This window comes from Rattus norvegicus, chromosome 4 (assembly GCF_036323735.1).
Source record: "Rattus norvegicus strain BN/NHsdMcwi chromosome 4, GRCr8, whole genome shotgun sequence".
NCBI classification, from domain to species: domain Eukaryota; kingdom Metazoa; phylum Chordata; class Mammalia; order Rodentia; family Muridae; genus Rattus; species Rattus norvegicus.
In genome coordinates this window covers 151,084,050-151,106,011 of record NC_086022.1, presented here as the reverse complement: position 1 = coordinate 151,106,011, position 21,962 = coordinate 151,084,050, and the positions used below count along the sequence as shown (strand labels likewise).

The window sequence follows — 21,962 nt, the reverse complement described above, 5'->3', positions numbered from 1 at the left end:
ATAAGTGGATATTAGCCAAAAAAAAAAAAAAAAGTACAGAATACCCAGGATACAGTCCACAGAACTCAAAAAGATCAATAAGCTAAGGACACCTCAGTTCCACTTGAGAAGGAGAAAAAAGCAACCACAATGGGGGAGAGAGGGAGGGACAGGGAAGGGAAAGTCAATAAGCTAAGGACACCTCAGTTCCACTTGGGAAGGAGAAAAAAGCAACCACAATGGGGGAGAGGGGAACATGATCTGGTAGTGGGGGAAAAAGGACTGAGGGCCAGCAGAAAGAATGGAAACAGGTGACCTCAGGAGGAAGGAGGTTGGGAGGACCCTTTAGAATGTAGTAGAGACCTGGGAAATGAGAGACTCTCAGGACTCAAAGTGGGGGACTCTAGATGAAATGCCCTACAATGGGGAGAGGAACTTGTAGAGCCCACCTCCAGCAGAAAGACTGAGCATCAAGTAAGGGATGGGGTTGCTATCCCACAGCTCTGACCCATAATTCTTCCTGTCTGAAAGAAATGCAGGGATAGAAATGGAGAAGAGCCTGAGGAAAAGAAGGTCCAACAACAGGCCCAAAGTGGGATCCAGCTCAAGGGAAGGCCCCAAGACCTGACACCATTACTGAGGCTAAGGGGCATTCACAAAAAGGGGCCTATCATGACTGCCCTCCGAAAGACCCAACAAGCAGCTGAAATAGTCAGATGCAGATATGTGCACCCAACCAAGGAACACTGGTGCTGACCACTCTGGTTGAATTAGGAAAAAGCTAGAGGAAGCTGAGGAGGAGGGCAATTCTGTAGAAGGACCAGCAGTCTCAATTAACCTAGACCCCTGAGATCTCTCAAACCAACCAGGCAGCAGACACCAGCTGAGATGAGGCCCCCAACACATATACAGCAGAGGACTCTAGGGTCTGGGTTTAGTCAAAGATGATGCACCTAACCCTCAAGAGACTGGAGGCCCCAGGAAGTTTAGAGGTCTGGTGAGGTATGAGGTGTGGGGTGGGTGGGGTGGGGACTCCTTTTGGAGACACACAGGAGAGGTGGAGGGGAGGGAGAGGGAGGCAGTATGGGATGTGGAACTGTAGGGGAGCGGGGGAGGAGGAGACTGGGAGGAGAATTAAATCTGGAGTGTAAAAATACATAAATAAAAATTTAAAAAAACAAAACAAAACAAAAAATACCATATTCACACAGAGATCTCCATAAGGTAGAATCATTAGACAACACAAACCACAGACACCATTCTTGTCATTTCCTCAGAATATTCAACTCTCAAAGAATATTAAATATTTAAATAAAAGAACTAAATGAGAAAACAACAACAACAACAAAAAAAACCCACCAAAACTGGACAGCTTGAAAAGGAATAAGGGCCAGTCTGGCGGCTCCATGCAAGGTACTTACTGCCACGTCCAATGATTTGAGTTCCAGTCTCCCAACCCAACCCACAAAGAGGGAAGGAGAGAACTGAGTCCACAGACTTCTGTCCTCTGACTCAACATGTGATATGGCACACACGCACGCGCACACAGTAAACAAGTATGTGTAATTTTAAACAAGAAAACACTACTTCTAGAAATCAATAAAAATGATTAAAACAAAGCCAAATGAATGAAACAGATTAAACATAGCTAAAAGACCATTAAAGAATTTTTCCATCATTAAGAAATGAAAAATATTAAAGACAGACAGCAGACAATAAAAAGGCATGAGCTCCCTGAAGACTATTCGCATCCCAGAGAAACAGAGAACGTGAGTTACATATGAGGAAATAAAAGTTGGGCATTTTCAAACATAGATAAAGGGCTAAAAATATGACTTAGCAGTAAAAAGCACTGATTGCTTTCCCAGAAAACCAGGTTCAATTCCCAGCACCCATAAGGCAGCTTACAAGCATCTGTAAATCCAGCCCCAAGGGATCCAATCCCTTCTTCTGACCTCCCTGAGCGCCAAGCATGCAACTGGTGCACAGACATTCATGTTGGCAAAACACCTGTACACACACAATAAAACAAGTTTTTTAATATTAAAAATAAAATTATTTAAAAATAAAAATAGAAGAAAAATTTCAATCTAGATTAAAGAATTACAATACACACAAAGTAGTATAAATAGAAGAAACTTTACACATGGACTTGCTATAATAAATTTCAAAATAAATACAAAGAAAGTATTTAGCCAGAAAGGGGGTTGGGGATTTAGCTCAGTGGTAGAGCGCTTGCCTAGCAAGCAGAAGGCCCTGGGTTCGGTCCCCAGCTCCGAAAAAAAGAAAAAAAAATAGCCAGAAAGACAGGTGATCTCTACAACTGGATCTCATTAGCAATAAGAAAACCCAGGTGACAGCACGATGCTCTCCTCAGCATACTGACAAAATGAGTTGTTAATCAGCTTATCATAGCCAGCAAAATTACTATTCAAGAATGAAGAGGAAATACTGATATTACTGTCCCAGCAAAGCTTGCGTGTGTACACACACACCAACAACAACAACAACGACGACGACGACAACGACAATGATGATGGCACTGAGAAGAGAGGAAGACCAAAAGGAAGACAAAGAGAGTGAAAATACTGAAAACAGCAGTATGTGGAAATCCTCAGAAAACTGGGACTAGTCTAGGGTACACTCATCCCACAAGGACACTTGCTCAACTATGTTCACAGCAGCTTTAATTAGAATAGCCAGAACAGAAGAACGGATAAAGAAACTGTGTTACATTTACACAATTAAAAACAATGATATGAAATTTGCAGGCAAATGGATGGAACTAGAAGAAAATCATCCTGAGTGAGGTACCCCAGACCCAAACAGACAAACATGGTATGTACTCTCTTATAAGTGGATATTAGTCATAAAGTACAGGAAAATCATACTATAATCCACAGACCCAGAGAAGCTAAGTAACAAGGAGGGCTCAAAAGGCAATGCATGAATCTCACTGTGAAGGGGAAATAAAACAAAAATCACAATGGATGGGGGAAGGGTCCTGATGCAGGATGAGGATGGAAACAGGGACTCAGGTGGCAGAGGATGGAGGGAGAGAGTACTAGGAGAAACAAATGGAATAGGGTGGGGGTGGGGGAGCATCTCTGGGACAAGCTAGAAACCTAATGCAATGGAAACTCCCAGGAATCTATGAGGGTGACTCCAGCTAAGACTCCTAGCAATGGGGGATATGTAACCTGAACTGGCCATCTTCTGTAACCAGGCAAGTCTTCCAGTGGAGGAATTGGGACACCAACCCAGCCACAAAACCTTCGACCTATAATTTGTCCTGCCTACAACATGTGCTGGGGTGAAGGTGGCATAGAAATTGTGAGAGTGGCCAACCAATGACTGGTCCAGTTTGACACCCACACATGAGAGGGAGCCCACCCCTGTCACTGCCTGCACAGCCAGTGCAGAAACCAGAGGTCAGATAGCCCAGAGACCTAGGAGAGAACCAAACACAGATGGCAAAGGGGTGGGGGAGGGTGATGAAATTATTTCAATATATCACAAACTGGTGCCTAGTCCAATTATTAGAGAGGCTTCACCTAGCAACTGATGGAAACAGTTGCAGAGACCCACAGCCAAACATCAGGCGGAGCTGAGGGAATTGTGGGGAAGAGGAGAGGAAGGATTGTAGAAGCCAGAGGAGTCAAGGACACCACAAGAAAACCTACGGAATCAACTAACCTGGGCTCATAGGGGCTCACAGAGACGGAGCTGCCAACCAGGGAGCCTGCGTGGAGCTGACCTAGGCTTCTGCATATATGTAATAGTTGTGTAGACTGGTCTTCTTGTGGGGCTCCTGAGAGTGGGAGCAAGGGCTGTCTCTGACTGGTTGCCTGCCTTTGGGACCCTCTCTTCCTACTGGATTGCCTCATCTAACATTAATAGGAGAGGAGGTGTCTAGTCTTACTACAACTTGATATGCCATGGCTGGTTGATATCCATGGGAGGCCTGCCCTTTTTTGAAAAAAAAAAATGGAAGAGAAATAGATGGGGAGAGAGGGGAGTGAGAGGCTGCGGATGTAAAATAAATGAACAAATAAATAAATAAATTATGTATAATATTTTACTATACATACTATATAATATATAATATATAATTTATATAGTCTTTATAGAGAGAAATAACATAATAAAAAGAAATATTATAAAGTATATCAAGAAGATAGAAAACAGACATAACGTCTATGAATAAAGGAATATAATTTACTATTTTTTTCTTTGCCTCCTAGAATCTGTCTTTCTCTATATATACAAATATTTTTCCACAGGGACATCACATCTTCCTGCACACAGGAACACTATAACAAATCCCTACACTAAAGTTGGGAGTCATTTTGAGCAAGTCGCCATCAAAGGTGCACACTGCAGGCCAGGTATGGTGGCACACACCTTCAGCCCGGCACTCAGGAAGCTGAAGTAGAAGGATCACAGACCTGTACAAGGCCACGAAGGCTATATTGTGAGACTGTGTCTCGAGAAAGAAGAGGGAGTGCTAACTGAGGAGTGCAAGTAGAGCAGGAAAGACTGCTGTTTGCAGAGTAAGAAGTGAGGTGACCGTGGCTTTACTCAGCTTCATCTCAGAACAGAGGTCTCAAAAGCACTGACTCGGGGTTACTAACCAATCTTGCTTTTTGTTTCAGATGCCAAAAATTTGGCTCACCTGTATAACCATTAAATATAAAGAGACTACATAAATGTTTCAATTAAAAGGTAGACAGCTAGAGAGACTGGAGAGAAAAAACAGGGAACAAGAATGCATTAGTCAAAACTAATACAGGGTTCATTGGTTCTCTATATAATCTTGTCTGGTCAGGAACTTGCTATGTAGACCAGGCTGGCCTCGAACTCATAAAGCTCCAACTGCCTTAACAGTTGAGATCAAAGGTATGCAGCATCACACCCATTTGAAAAATTAATATTCCTGAATATTTTTATTATATAAACTACCGAATCTTACATTTATTATAGAAACATTAACAAATGAAGATTCAAAAGACAAAAATATAGATGTGTGCAAAAATATGTACACAAGTACACTATAGTGATTATATATTACTAGGTAAGAATATCCATATATATCATTCAAATAAATAACTGAATGAATAAACGAGCAGGACATGGCAGGAGGGAAAATTCTTCCTCTTAATAGGAGACAATTAATACAGAAAGAATTCTGGATAAAAAAAAAAAACCACACAATTCAAACCTAGGCCTAATAAGCAAAAGTCTGATGAAGTAAAGAAGAGTTTAACTTCAAAGAGAAAAGCACCAATTTCACCACAAGTTCACAGTGTTATCACTAATATATGATAAACTAACATTATATGGCTACTATTATATTATACTGTAAAGAACAGAAATATTTTTGGTTTTTTATAGTTGTCTAAAATTTAAAACTGAATATAACCATGAGGCAACTACAGAGAAATACAAGTAGGAATATTCTAGAAAATAACTGTCCTGTACCCTTCAAAGACACTGATGTCAAGAACAAAGAGAGATCAAGGAACTAACCCTTGTCAAGAGTCTGAAATGACAGCTGAATCCAGGATGATTCTGGATTAGATACAAGCAGAGAGAACAGAAGAACAAAAAACACCAGAAAGACAGCCATAGACTTGCTTCACCCAAAGGATAACCGTGGGCTTTCTACACTGAGCTTGGTCACCACTGCACAGGAAAACAACTTTAGAATTCATAAGAGAAGAGAAAGGCCTGGCTCCTGGGTAAAATACAGCAAATGGCCTCTAACAAAGAGTGGACGGCAGATCCGTACACACTTACACTTTTCTGTTAAGAGAAAAAAATCATACAGCAATGGGAAAAACTGAAAAAGTAGGAAAAAAATGTTTCAAACAAATACCCAGGAAAAAAGACCTTTAATACATAAGAGCTTTTAGAAGTGGAACTTAGAGCACGCCAGAAAGCCCTGGGTTTGATGCCCACCATGACAAAGGAAGAGGCAGACTGAAGTAGAAAAGAAAGGAGAAAGGAGAAGTACTGTGTAAGTCAAAGCTTTAAAATACTAATGCCCAACAGATTAATGGGAAACACACAATTTATAGCCAATTCATAAAACAAACTAATGAACTTTACAGAGAAAAAAGAAAAGCAAGTTAGCTTTACCAGGAAGTACAGGATGATGAGATCTTTTCCCATAATCAGTAATTTTCTTTTTAAAAAATTGGCAAAGACTTCATAAAATGACCACCCTACAGGAGTTAGAAGCAGGAACAACTAATTAGCCAGTTTCAGAAAGGTGGTTCAGTAATATAAATCGAGAGCCTTAAAAATACCTTCATTATTTAACTTTGTGCCCTCTTAAAGAAATAATCTCTACTGTGGATTGAAAGCCAGGCTCAAACCCATGCATTAGGGGCTAGAGAGCGGCCAGTGCGTGAGAGCACATGTGGTAGGAGCATGCCAACAGCTGGACAGGCCCCTGACATCCCATCCTCCATCCTCCATGAGTGCAGCAATACCTGCTCCACACATACACCCATACACATACCTACAGAAACACTCCTAAATGAAAGACACTCACCAAAGGGTAGTTATAGTAGTAAAATTATAGAATGATACACAAGTTCATAATGTGGAAATTAGGATATAACCACAACATCAACATCCTATCACTAAAAGATGTTAAGATGAGAAAAAGTTGTAAAAATGTGTCAAGAAATTAAAGTCTCCAAATTGGGTATTCTGGATGATCTTAAGAAAAAGGAATTCACTAAAGTTTAGATTTTAAGAACTAAAAGTGAGCAAGCAATGAAAATATTAATGAGGGTTAAAGTATGGTCTAGCCTTCTGCTATGAGATCTAATTTGCCTACCCCTTCTACCCAGTTCAAAGTTCACATTCTCCCCTGCGAGGAGGGGGCCCTCCCCATCTTCCCATTTTGCTTTCTCAGCACCTCAAGGCCTACATCTCTGTCAGCTATATTCAGTAAAAATCGGCTGCTTCATATTGACCCGTGCATCCACATCACTTCTTACATGCCAAAGGAATAGACTCCAGCTATTACACTAAAGACACCTTACACATGGCAGTTAATCAAATAGAAGTTTCATTTTTGGGGTTGGGGATTTAGCTCAGTTGGTAGAGCGCTTGCCTAGGAAGCGCAAGGCCCTGGGTTCGGTCCCCAGCTCCGAAAAAAAAAAAAAAAAGAACCAAAAAAAAAAAAAAAAAAAAAAAAAAAAAAAAAAAAAAAAAAAAAAAAAAGAAGTTTCATTTTTCCCCTGCTTCTTTCAAATAAAAACATTAAGAAAAACAATCCCTGAAGTTTTCTTTCCTAACCCAAATCCCCAAGGCAGGCTCTGAACAGTACAGACAGCACATACCTAATTATGTTCTGTGAAGTGTCATCTGCTCACTTTCATATCAAAAGACATTTAACCTTCTAATCACTAGCCACCACCCAAAACACACCCATCCGTGCCAGCTCTGCCCTGCCTCTGAGTCTCAGTTCCACTGTACACTTCCGCCTCACTAGCAGAGCACAGTGGTCAGAGGAGAGGAGCGAGGCTGGGAACACTGACGCCCAGACAAGGAGTAGGGTGACTTAATCTAGCAGAGGCGGAGGATGGGAGTGGGCATCGGTACCTCAGTGGTCTTCAATAGCAGTCATGGGGGCGGTGCATCTCTGCTCGCCACTGCTTCGTAAGTGCTACTGGCATTTAATAAGGGGCCAGGGATGCTACTGACGTCCTCCAGTGCACAAGGAAGCTCCCCACACAAAGAAAAGTTACTATCATAGCAATATCCAATTCCAGTTCATCAGGGAAAAGACAGTGCAGGGTTAGGACAGCTGTGTAGTTTAGGACCTCTAACACACACACACACACACACACACACACACACACACACACACACACACACACACACACCTCTAAATCAGATGCTACAACAGAGTGGGAGAACTGTCCCTCTGGATACCAAAATTCTCCTCAGGCATGGGAAACACGAGAGTGGTATGTACGCCTTCTCTTGTCATTATCTTGTGTTTCTTCAAATGCTGCTTCCGAGCAGCAAGAGTGAGCAGATAACAACTATCAAAACTGCCCAGGCCGACCTCTGGCAGAGCTGGCAAAGACCCACAAAATGATGACAAGTTGAGCTGAGTATCTCATCAGGACAGAAGGAAAAGCCCAGCTTTGGTCAGTCAGGAGAAAGGTGGCAAGTAATGAAGGCCAGCCAAGAAGAAAGTAACAATGCTGTTCCCAGAAGAATCATTAAAAGGGACAGAAGATCTACAGGAGTGGAACTGTAAAAGCTGGTAACATAACACTCAGCCTGAACTTCCACCCAATCCAGATAGAAGCAAGAAAGCAGTCAAGAACACAGTGACACTGTCATAGTTAGTTAACTAACCTCATGACCACTGACTCACAAAGCAGGTCCTCCTTATTTTGTTTTTATTGAGTCATAATTTCCTCTGATGAAGGTCAGATGGCGGGGAAGGCCTTTAGTACTCAGACTGGTTAAGACGTGAATAACTCTGATCTACCTCCCAAACATCATTTCCATGTCTAACTTGACTTTTGTCCCCAGTGTTGGGGAGTACTTGCAGCTTAAAGTGGCTCATTTCAACACCACACAGGGAGAACCATTAGAAACTTGCCTCTTAAAGTCAGCAAGGTAGGATATACATCAGTCCTAGCAGTGGGACACTGAGGCAGGAGTTCAAGAACAGAAGAGGCTACAAAACTCCATCCTGTCTTTAAAAAAGAAAAAAAGCAATAAAACATGAAGCTGGGACTATAATAGTTGGTAGAGTAAGTGCTTGTTTCACAAGCTTGAGGCCAGGAGTCCAATCTCCAGCACAGCTAAAACACAAAAACACAGAAATGTGTCCATGGTGAAGAATCAATAGAGACGCCCTCGATCTGAATATATGAACAAAGTTTAATGATTCCCAGTACATCAGCCCTGAAGTTTCTCTCACATCATCTGATCTTCCAATCCTAGCCTTTTCTCTTCTCTAGGCTGTGAGATGTGCTTTTGTCCTGAAAAGTGTTATACCTAGACTTCTATGTCATATAATTATGAATGGATGACAAGAGCATCAAGTTTGATCCTCAGGACTGACATAGTATGAGAACTATCCTCTTACCTCCACAAGAGTACCCTGGTACACACACACACACACACACACACACACACACACACACACAGAGGTGTACACATACAGACACACACACATAGGCACAACACAGAGACACACAGAGGTACACACATAGGTATATACACAGGTGCACATACACAATGAGTCAGAAAGAAAAGCGAGGCCCTGCCAATGCACAGCCAGCTACTTGGGAAAGCTGTAGGTCAACTGGAGATTCTGGGTCCTGCCCTCAGAGTTGTACCAAACAGTAAAATACTATGTAACAGGACTGCAGCTTCTTACAGTTTTGTGGTAATGTTTTTTTAAAAAGTTGGTAAGTTTTTTAAAACCTCATTTTGTGATAAATTGCATTTTTATAATTACTCCTCACAACAATAAATTCCTAGGTCAAGTGTCAATAGCAAGTGTGTGCTCTGTATCATAGATTCTGGCCTATGGTAACTCAGTTAATTCCACAAGGACACTATGGAAGGAGTATAGTCCCCATGTCACTGACAGACCCAGGTCAGAGGTGATGTGGTAAAATCGCAGTGACCAGTGACATTAGTCACCCTTCCAAGCCCATGTTCTATCTGGCTAAGTCCTAGAACATCCCTACAACTGTTACAACAGGGTTAAACTTAAGGCTCTTAGTAATTCTTTAAAGTATTTACTTAAAATAAGTCAGCTATAGCATGGGGCACAGAGAGAGGCCTAGTTAAAGACAGTTTTTCATAGTCTCAAGCATTTCCTAGAGGTTCTTCTAAGACAGAGATCTGCACTTTGAACTGACAGCCATGAACAAAGTACAGATCTTTCTAGAGATCTGTACTTTGAACTGACAGCCATGACTGGAAGGGCGTCTGGGCGGCCTTCTTCACACAGAATATTGTGTGCTGTGAGTCCCAGGAAGAATGAAATCGTCTGAGGAGTGGAAAAGCTGGGGTCACTGCTTCCCACTCACTACAGTTGACCATTCCTGAGCAATCAATAAGATTGCACCTTCCCATCTTCTTCCAATCATGTTAGATGTCATGTGGCTAAATCCTGGTCACCACACTGTAGGTGAGTGAGGTCAGCCACTTTCAGGTCTGGCTTGGAATGTTTCCACATTCACCCGAAACCTTCTCTTAACTCTCTGCCACCTTGGCATAGCTACAAACGAAGGAGATAATACAAACTCCTGTTGGATTTTGCATTACAAAAATATGCAGTTGCTGCTATTGTTGCTCTAATACCATATAACATATATTTTTCGAACTTTTGGGTAAAAACAAATCACTGTGTTCCTATTTCATTGGTCTAGGATGGGGAAAGATTTCCCCAGAAAAGCACAGAGATGATGAAACAATGACAAACTTTTGACATCAGGGAAAAATAGAAATGTGTACTTGAAGAATTAAATTGAGAGAAAATTGGATAACTAAAATTTTTTAAATAAAATGGAGTAGAGTCACAGACTCCTAAGTGACTCTGTGATTCAACAATGGATCACTGATTAAATATTAATTATTGATTTCACTAAAAATAGGATTATACTGAAACTTCAGAGTAGAGGAAAGGTAACTGAAGATTTTATGATGGCCAAGTCCTCCGGCATGAAAATTCAAACATGATGCACAAGCACCCACATTTCATTAATGGAAGCGGAACCTCACTAAAGGCAAACAGCTCCACTACCCGATACAAATCCTCTACAGTCCTACTTCCTGGGCTCTACAGTGTAATAATCATCCCATGAATGTGTAAATATCAACATACAAGAATGGTCATGAAACACTACATGAAGGAAAAACTGAAGCATACTAGATGCCTACCAATAGAGCAAGACAGGAGTGAGTTATGTATTTAAGTTTCCACACCATCTTACCGCAATGTCTTCTTCGAGATGAGGTTTTACTATGAGACCAGGTTGCCATTGAGCTAGTAATTTGAGTTGCTTCTCCATTTGAGCTTACACAGGTTTATGTGTAAGGTTTGGCGTGGTCATATTTGTGTTCTTCACAGGCATATTACCTGGAAGTGCAACTGTAATGTCATGGTGAATCACTATGTAAGCACTGGAGAAACTGCCCCCGTTGCACATTCTCTCTTGACTGGACATGGAGAGTCCAATTCCTCACAGCCACACCAACACTTTTTATATCTACCTTTTTAAAAATTTAGTAATTCTAGTAAGTGTGATGGGGTGGGATTGAACTCTTGGCTTTGCGATTGCGACCTAAGTCAGACTTCTGATTACCTCCTAGCTCTTCCCTGTGATCTCCGTGTTTTCCTTCAGCATCCTTGCTCCTGTGTTTACTGTCAGTTGTTTGTCTGAAGAAACACCCACTTAAACCCTCTGCGAGCTCTTTAGTTGAGCTTTCTCTTTACATTGTCAGGTTGGCATCAAGTGGTAGAATCAGGGCATATAACGTACTTACTGCTGTCTGGCTGATGTAAGAAGAGTTCTTTAGACACACCGATACTGGACCTTCATTGGATAATTGATTTTTCTCATACCAAACACTCATGAGCATACAGGCAGACGAACAGGAACTTTCTGACACTGCTAATAGGAAAGTGAAACAGTCCAATTGCCTGAAGCACAACTCAGCAATCAAGAAGCACTGGCTGGGGCTGGAGAGATGGCTCAGCCGTGAAAGGCTAGGCTCACAACCAAAAATATAAGAAGCACTGGCTGTCCCTGGTACAGCTCCACTCAACCAGCTTCTGCATCAAGCTACAATCTCACATCAGACATACAAGCTAAAAAAAAAAAAAAAAAAAAAAAAAAGTCTACATGCTCGGGTGCTCAGGTCATAAACACAAACAATATGAAAGGCCAAGACATTATGTCCTCCCTCATATGTATGTGAGTGTATATGTGTACATACATATATATCTACACACATATATCTATATATACATAAATGGGATGGAGATAGATAGATGGATGGATGGATGGATCGATGGATGGATGGATCGATGGATTGATAGATGGATGGATGGAGATAGCCAGTGAGAATTACCTAGCTGGACTACAGGACAGAATTTAAAAGAATAATCACAAAGTTTATCAAACATGTAAAGGAATTTAAAAAGGATGGGGAGGGGCTGCTCCATGAGTTTAACAAGGACTCTAATATATGCCAGATTGACAGTCAAGAAAACAAATATATGACTGAATGAAATGACAGTGACAATTCAGGATTTAAAAACTGGATTCAGTGAAGAAGTAAAAATGCTGAAGAGAACAGAGCTAAAGTGAAACTCAGTGACATGACTCAGAACTCAGGGGAAAGCCCAGGAAGTAGAGGGGTTCAAATAGAAGTCGGCTGCCCAGGCTTGAAGATATAGACGATTTGAACTACTCAAGCAAACACTATGAAAAGTTTTTTAAAAAACAGATGAAGAGAGCACGTAAAACAGCTGGACACCTTGAAAAGTCATCTTCAAAAGTCTACAGGCATAGATGAAGACAAAAATTCCAGATCAACTACACAGAGCAGATCTTCAACAAGACCACAAAACAAACGTCCCCAAATTGAGGAAAGACAAACTCAAACCAAATAGACATGACCCAAAAAGAAACTTCTCGCAGTAGATTGTAGAAAAAGTATTTAATTGACATTACAAGAAGAGAGTTCTGGGAGAGAGAAGGGGAGAAAGCACAGATCACACGTAAAGGAAAACCCATCAGAGCAACTGTTGAATTCTAATGGAAAATTTCCAAAGCCACCAGAGCCTAGAGCAATGCACTTCAAGTTCTACTAGACCATGGGTGACAACCTAGACTACTGTGCCCAGGGAAACTGTTGGGGATGAAGGACAAAGAAAAACTTCCCACTATACAAATAGGCTTAAAGAAATTACTTCCGGGGTTGGGGATTTGGCTCAGTGGTAGAGTGCTTGCCTAGCAAGCGCAAAGCCCTGGGTTCGGTCCCCAGCTCTGAAAAAAAAAAAGGATAGGAAGAAAGAAAGAAAGAAAGAAAGAAAGAAAGAAAGAAAGAAAGAAAGAAAGAAAGAAAGAAAGAAAGAAAGAAATTACTTCCAAGGTGGAGGAGATGGCCCAACAGTTAAGAACTGGATGCTCTTCCAGAAGATCTCAGTTCAATTTCGGGCACACACATGAGGACTCATAGCCTGTAACTCTAATTGTAAGGGATCCAATGCACTCTCTGGCCTCTGCAGGCACCAGGCACATATGCAGTACACATACATGCAGCAAACACTTACACACATAAAATAATAGACTCATTTCCAAAAAAGCAGCCCTAGAATATACTAGAAGCAATACTTAGGACTGAATAAGCACATCCAAAAGAATATACAAAGAAAACAAATGAAGCTGTAATACTAAAACACAAAATAAGACTAAGACATAAATAAAGCAAATGAACAACCCTCCCCAAAATGACGGTCATCAACAAACACCTTTAAATAGTAACTTTCTATATTAGTAACCACAGTTCCCAATTGAAAGACACAGGTTTGGGGTTGGGGATTTAGCTCAGTGGTAGAGCGCTTGCCTAGCAAGCGGAAGGCCCTGGGTTCGGTCCCCAGCTCCGAAAAAAAAAAAAGAAAGACACAGGTTTGTTGAGTGAATTAAGAAACAAAAATGACGGGGTTGGGGATTTAGCTCAGTGGTAGAGCACTTGCCAAGCAAGCGCGAGGCCCTGGGTTCGGTCCTCAGCTCCAGAAAAAAAAAAAAAATGACCCAGAAGTCCTATGCAGCTGTACCACCTGTACCACCTACAAACCACAGCAATGATCAGAAAGGCAAGATATTCCAAAAGGTGCAACAGAGGTGTGGTGGTTTCAATGAGAATGACCCCAGAGGCTCATAGATTAGAATGTTTGGTCCCTAGTTGTGGAACTCTTTTGGGAAGGATTAGGGAAGAATTGTGTCACTGGGAGTGGACTCTGAGGTTTCAAAGATCCACACCAGTCTGCCTATCCCCCACCGCCTCCATCCCCACCCTCCACCACCTACGCCTCGTGCTTGTGGATCAGATGTAAGCTCTCAGCTACTGCCAGTCTCCCCACCATGATGGTCATAAACACCCTCTGAAACTGTAAGCAAGCCCCCAGCTGCCTTGGCCATTATGTCTCTTAACAGCAATAGCAAAGTAACTAAGAAACCAGCACTTAGATGCTGAAGTAACAGCCATCTAATTGGACTTAAAGCCAGCTCAATAGAAGAGGAGTGACAAAAATCTAGCCAACTCCGTGACTGGTGAGGTCTACATCGATCCAAGAGAAGAACCTACTTTAGTAAATCAGTATAATTTCTAACTGCATTGTAAACACTTACCCTCATACACACAGGTAAGCATAGGTCTCACTCCTTATCAAAGCAGCTTCTTTCTCTGACGGACAGGAACCATTACAGAAAGCCACAAGGTGAGCAAAATGCAGAGAACAACTGACTGCTGGGTGAACAGCCCTAACTGATATATCTACAGCACAGCCACTGTGACTCAGGGAACATCAGGAACAAGACAGGGAGAGGGCGAAGATGGAGGAGGCAGATACCCAGGACAGGAAGTCGGCTACAAGATAAGCGTCTTCTGTATATGACGGGGAAGCTGCAGCCACAAAATCTCACCAATATTGTTTCCCAAGGAAGCCCTGAACAATGACACCACCTTTGGACATGACAATGTGGATGAGGGAAATCTCACAAGGCCCTACCCTTGGGAAAAGAGCTACAGGGAATTAATGGCTGCGGAGAGCAAATCAATCTTCTCCAGGGATAAGTTCCCTCACACACACACACATACACACACACACGCACACACACACACACACACCACTAACGGGACAACATGTTGTATTCAAAAGTAAGTGTGTGTGTGTGTGTGTGTGTCTGTGTAAAACAATAATAAAGAGTAAGAAGCTAAGAGGCCATGCGTTTCAGAGGGAGTTGTGGGGACACAGGGAGAAATGGAGAGAGATGATGTCCATACAGTACTCATGTATGAAATTAAAAACAACTGGCTGTGGGATGCAGACCAGTGGCAGAGCAGTTACCTGATTTGTGTGAGACCCTATCTATGTTCACTCCTCAGAAAGAAAAGTGAAGAAACAGAACATGGTAAAGGAAAGAGAGGGACAGAACCCCCTGTGACAGAAGATGCCTTCAAGTAGATGGTTCACCTGACAGTAAAGAGGGCTCTTCACGCACCAGTGGAAGGGGAAGCCCTTAGTCCTGCCAAGACTGAACCCCCAGTGAACGTGATTGTTGTGGGGAGGGCGGTAATGGGGGGTAGGATGGGGAGGGGAACACCCATAAAGAAGGGGAGAGGGAGGGGTTAGGGGGACGTTGGTCCGGAAACCGGGAAAAGGGAATAACAATTGAAATGTAAATAAGAAATACTCAAGTTAATAAAGATGGAAAAAAAAAAAAAAGAGGGCTCTTCACTTTCCACTACTGGTTGGTTGTTTTGGTATTGGAGACTGGACAAAAGCCCCCTGTGTGCTATGCAATCCCCCTGCGACAGACCCACCTCTGCAGCCCCCAACAAGGAAGCTTAACAAGGGAATCCACCTATTCCATCCTTTCTGGGCCTTGAGCTAATTTTTGTCCTAGTGCTAGTTTAAATGAGACAAATATGCTGGACTTAAAACAGTCACACTTAGCAACAAGAAGCAAGTAAACAGTTAAACCTCGTTCTCAAATAAATGATAAGTTTGTTTTTGGTTTAGGTATGTTCACATATTTTGTATTTATCTGAAGTTCATATTTAGTTGTGAATCCTGTATTTTATCTGACAATCCTGGTTGTAGCCAAGACACAGAACACAATCTCCACACCCAGAGAAGAACGTAATAACCAACAACAATAAACAGACAAAAGCCCAGTTTGCCTCAACTGAAAGAGAAGGTAAAGGAAGGAGCTGTCTTGGAAAAGAAGTCACACTGCACGTAAGGGGCACACTCCCCTCAAGAGGACAAACTGTGAAAATGTGTTTTCTGCCTCTACCTTCCCAGTGCCAAGATTACAGGCGTGCACCACCATGCCCGGCAGTTTTCCTTCTAACATCAAAGTTCAGTACACCTCTTATCAATCAAATCTCCAGAAACAAGAAGTTAGGAAAGTGCGCTTTATTTTAACTCCCTCGGCAATTTCACACTCTGCATTCCTTCATTCACTATCAAACAGGATGTTTTGTTTGATTTTGTTGAACATAGGGTCTCACACACTGAATCTCTCAAAATTCAAAATTCCCTTGCTTCAGATTTTCAACATTTATTTTAAAAAGTCCTCGTCATTCCATAACTTTGACAAGTGTTAATTCATACATTCCTTTTCACATAACGCGATTTGAGTATTCTAAACGAATTATTACTCTCCCATTTTGAGTAACTAACCAAGCAAGTAGGTGTGAAATCTACTATATAAACGCGCCCTTGCTCCTCCTGGCACTGATCGGAAATACTGGTGCTTTGTCCAGGAGATAAGTTACTTATTATTCCTCTAATTGCACGACATATAATCGATCAAAATAAAGAATAATGGGAAGGGCCATACATCATATGTATCTTGAGACATCGAATTAACAACAAAAGAAAAACAAAAAAAAAAAAAAAACACTCCATAATAAATCTTGACAGCTGTATAACCATTGTGTGTCCTTACTTGGAAGAGACAATAAGGCTGAAAAGGGCAGGCTGGCTGGCTTTCTTTCTTTCTTTCTTTCTCTCTCTCTTTCTTTCTTTCTTCCTTTTTCTCTTTCTTTCAAATGAGCTTTCAGAGAAGCGTGTTTTCTTAAAGGAGGTTTCGCCGCGTTAAAGGAACGTGAGAGCAAGAACAAGAGCCATTATGATTCTTCCCTAATAAGTTCTCTATTAAAAACTTGACTCAGATGAAAGAGAATCCCAGTCGGTTCCAAGAAAAACATTTTAAAAGACAAGCGAATGGGCGGCGATTAAAATGCAAAGCAGCCTACCTACGCTTTCCCTCCAGCGCTTCTACTTGAACAGCACCCTCCAGACGCCACGTCAGGCACTCAGAGAAGGCGAATCCACACTTCCATCTCGGACCTGGAGACTGAAGCAGGGGCAGAGGCAGAGGCAGGGAAGGCTGCTGGGTGCACGCCCTCACAGCCCAGCCGCCGCAAGACTTCACCTGAGAGCGCCCGAGACCTTCGGCCGCCCGCGGATTGGGTGACCGGACCCCGCCCCGCAGCACGCGGCCTCTCCCGGGCCCAGACCTCCGCGCACCCACCTGTCGCGGCCTCCCAGCGGCCACACCCCTGGCGGCCGGGAGCGCGCGGCCCCGCCACGCCGCACCTCGGCGCAAGCAGCTCAGGTGGGCGCGCAGCTCCACGCGCGGCCCGCTTCCTGCATGACACAGGCCGGACGCAGCAGGGCGGCTGGGTCAGTACGCAGCCTACACCACCCAGCGGGAGGACGCCGACTGACCGGTCACGTGACACGCTGGTCACATGGCCCGTCGCGCCTCAGGCAAAAGCGTTGCTGAGGCGACCTGGGGCACTCGGAAGGCGGGGTAACAGCGGCTGCCCTCTGGTAGATGGCGCTGGGTGAGGCTGTTATTAGACTCCGCCCGGCTTCTGTCTCAGTGTAGTGGAAGGTAAACCTTTCCGTGCGCTAACAAATGGAAGTGGGAGCAGGGAAAACTAAGCGGTAAAACGTTTGTATGGACGAACAGAGGTTTTGTTTTTGCTTTTTGGTTTTGCTCTCACTCCCTAACCTAGATTCCGTTTGTATATGGTATAGATATGTAAATATGGCATTCATAATTTTTATGAGGATATTGCTGTCCATGTAATCAGGTATGAGTAAATATTTGACTCAGGTATAAGTAAATATTTGTCCACATTAAACTCTTCCCTGATTAAACCTGTACATTGGTGTTCTTTGTGCTTGGTTGGACCCAGGGTTCTCCCCTAAGTTATCACTGAGTTTCATTCCCACCTTTACTATTTCTTAACCATTCTGATTTCCCTAAGCCACACCTTACAGAAGCAGTTTGGGCCACTGACAGTTTTATTTATCCTTTATTACACCGGGCATTAAAGTTTTTTTTTTAATTTATGAGAGATTTATAAGGAAATCCCTGAAATACTTGACAATTTTCTGTTGTCTGGAAGTAGGGCTAATCAACTTACTCGGCATATTCAAGTATGCTGATCGCTTTGCATACTGGGTGTTTAGAGAGAAAACTATCAGGAAAAAAAACATCTGGATCCATACAGCAAAGCAAAAATGGGTTCGTTCCTCTAAGTCACCTGGAAAGGAACATGTAATGTAATGAATTTTTTTATGAGTTTTTTTCTGTGGGAAGCAGCAGCAACAACCTGAGAGGATCTTCCTGCCCTGATGGCAGGCTGCTTTCTTACAAGGCAGGACTAAACTTCCATTAGTGTAGTGTATGCCTACATCGGGTGAACAAAGAGAATCAGATAAGTGATTTGGGGGTGTAGAAGCCGGTCATCCTACTGTAGGAAGTGACAAAGGCTTCCAAGTTCTAGAAATGTCTGAGTAGTTGTGGAGTTGGGAAGACTATTTAAAAGGTAGAGAGTCCTAAATCAAGCATCACTACCCAAGAGATTTTTGAAGCCTTTCTTCATCTATCTAAAACAAAGCTCGAGACCAAAAAGATATCTTGCATTTGTCCAAACAAGGAAACAAACCAGAAGTGGGAAGACACTTCTGTACTTAGAATAGAAAGCTGCTAAGAAATGAATTGCTTAGAGGTGACCGTATGTTCAGTCAAAGAGGCCTTGTGGCATTTGGTAAAATACCCCTGTCTGTGCTAATGTGAGTGACTTCCCTCTCCTAGGTTGTAGATCAGGGGAGAAGTGAGGCATGAGCCAGGGGACCAATGCTACCCTAGAACTAGTCACATCCAACTCTCCAAATGCTTAAGCGCATGAAACACGTACTTATCAGTTTACAAGTTCATGGCAAACAAAAGATACTGTTACAGCCGATATGTTAATGTGCACAAGTAATTTCTGCCCCTGGGAGGCTTTCAACAGATCGTGAATTCAAGGTCAAGCCTAGGCTACATAATTGATCTGTAAAAATGTGACAAAATGTCCCAGACCCCGTGAGAGAGAGACCCAACCGCCTGGTCAGGTGGGCACTCTTGAGGCTGCAGAGCGGAAGAGACCACCAAAACTGCCCACGCCTGCCCACATCCCTGGCCCAAGAGGAAACTGTATAAGGCCTCTGGGCTCCCGTGGGGGAGGGCCCAGGAGCAGCAGGACCCCTGCCTGAGACACCACAAAACCTGAAGGAAACAGACCGGATAAACAGTTCTCTGCACCCAAATCCCGTGGGAGGGAGGGCTAAACCCTCAGAGAGGCAGACACGCCTGGGAAACCAGAAGAGACTGCTCTCTGCACTAACATCTCGGACGCCAGAGGAAAACACCAAAGGCCATCTGGAACCCTGGTGCACTGAAACTCCCGGAAACGGCGGCCTAGATCTTCCTGGTTGCTGCCGCCACAGAGAGCTCGTTGGGCAGCACCCCGCGAGCAAACGTGAGCCTTGAGACCACAGGTAAGACGAACTATTCTGCTGCAAGTGACCTGCCTGGTGAACTCAAGACACAGGCCCACAGAAACAGCTGAAGACCTGTAGAGAGGAAAAACTACACGCCCAAAAGCAGAACACTCTGTCCCCATAACAGGCTGAAAGAAAACAGGAAAACAGGTCTACAGCACTCCTGACACACAAGCTTATTGGACAGTCTAGCCATTGTCAGAAATAGCAGAACAAAGCAACACTAGACATAATCTGATGGCGAGAGGCAAGCGCAGGAACCCAAGCAACAGAAACCAAGACTACATGGCACCATCGGAGCCCAATTCTCCCATCAAAACAAACATGGAATTTCCAAACACACAAGAAAAGCAAGATCTAGTTTCAAAATCATATTTGATCATGATGCTGGAGGACTTCAAGAAAGACATGAAGAACTCCCTTAGAGAACAAGTAGAAGCCTACAGAGAGGAATCGCAAAAATAACTGAAAGAATTCCAGGAAAACAGAATCAAACAGTTGAAGGAATTAAAAATGGAAATAGAAGCAATCAAGAAAGAACACATGGAAACAACCCTGGATATAGAAAACCAAAAGAAGAGACAAGGAGCTGTAGATACAAGCTTCACCAACAGAATACAAGAGATGGAAGAGAGAATCTCAGGAGCAGAAGATTCCATAGAAATCATTGACTCAACTGTCAAAGATAATGTAAAGCGGAAAAAGCTACTGGTCCAAAACATACAGGAAATCCAGGACTCAATGAGAAGATCAAACCTAAGGATAATAGGTATAGAAGAGAGTGAAGACTCCCAGCTCAAAGGACCAGTAAATATCTTCAACAAAATCATAGAAGAAAACTTCCCTAACCTAAAAAAAGAGATACCCATAGACATACAAGAAGCCTACAGAACTCCAAATAGACGGACCAGAAAAGAAACACCTCCCGTCACATAATTGTTAAAACACCAAACGCACAAAATAAAGAAAGAATATTAAAAGCAGTAAGGGAAAAAGGTCAAGTAACATATAAAGGCAGACCTATCACAATCACACCAGACTTCTCGCCAGAAACTATGAAGGCCAGAAGATCCTGGACTGATGTCATACAGACCCTAAGAGAACACAAATGCCAGCCCCGGTTACTGTATCCTGCAAAACTCTCAATTAACATTGATGGAGAAACCAAGATATTCCATGACAAAACCAAATTTACACAATATCTTTCTACAAATCCAGCACTACAAAGGATAATAAATGGTAAAGCCCAACATAAGGAGGCAAGCTATACCCTAGAAGAAGCAAGAAACTAATCGTCTTGGCAACAAAACAAAGAGAATGAAAGCACACAAGCATAACCTCACATCCAAATATGAATATAACGGGAAGCAATAATCACTATTCCTTAATATCTCTCAACATCAATGGCCTCAACTCCCCAATAAAAAGAAATAGATTAACAAACTGGATACGCAACGAGGACCCTGCATTCTGCTGCCTACAGGAAACACACCTCAGAGACAAAGACAGACACTACCTCAGAGTGAAAGGCTGGAAAACAACTTTCCAAGCAAATGGTCAGAAGAAGCAAGCTGGAGTAGCCATTCTAATATCAAATAAAATCAAGATTCAACTAAAAGTCATCAAAAAAGATAAGGAAGGACACTTCATATTCATCAAAGGAAAATCCACCAAGATGAACTCTCAATCCTAAATATCTATGCCCCAAATACAAGGGCACCTACATATGTAAAAGAAACCTTACTAAAGCTCAAAACACACATTGCACCTCACACAATAATAGTGGGAGATTTCAACACCCCACTCTCATCAATGGACAGATCATGGAAACAGAAATTAAACAGAGATGTAGACAGACTAAGAGAAGTCATGAGCCAAATGGACTTAACGGATATTTATAGAACATTCTATCCTAAAGCAAAAGGATATACCTTCTTCTCAGCTCCTCATGGTACTTTCTCCAAAATTGACCATATAATTGGTCAAAGAACGGGCCTCAACAGGTACAGAAAGATAGAAATAATCCCATGCGTGCTATCGGACCACCACGGCCTAAAACTGGTCTTCAATAACAATAAGGGAAGAATGCCCACATATACGTGGAAATTGAACAATGCTCTACTCAATGATAACCTGGTCAAGGAAGAAATGAAGAAAGAAATTAAAAACTTTTTAGAATTTAATGAAAATGAAGGTACAACATACCCAAACTTATGGGACACAATGAAAGCTGTGCTAAGAGGAAAACTCATAGCGCTGAGTGCCTGCAGAAAGAAACAGGAAAGAGCATATGTCAGCAGCTTGACAGCACACCTAAAAGCTCTAGAACAAAAAGAAGCAAATA

At 42.5% G+C, this 21,962-nt stretch overlaps 1 protein-coding gene across 11 annotated transcripts in view; it reads right to left on the bottom strand.

Annotated features, from left to right (window-relative positions):
* Marchf8 (membrane associated ring-CH-type finger 8) overlaps positions 1-19,936 on the bottom strand; it is a 117,130-nt gene extending 97,194 nt beyond the window's left edge. For 2 of the 11 annotated variants that reach the window (XM_039107644.2, XM_063286106.1), the window contains exons 1-2: positions 17,035-19,936; positions 16,725-16,852 (exon numbers count right to left, since the gene is read on the bottom strand). The gene's annotated coding sequence lies outside the window, so the exon portion shown is untranslated. Of the gene's footprint in view, positions 1-7,337; positions 16,662-16,724; positions 16,853-17,034 lie in introns of those variants that run through there. The other 9 variants (NM_001401674.1, NM_001107882.2, XM_063286103.1 and 6 more) reach the window with 7 other exon arrangements.
* Positions 19,937-21,962: the final 2,026 nt, after the last annotated feature.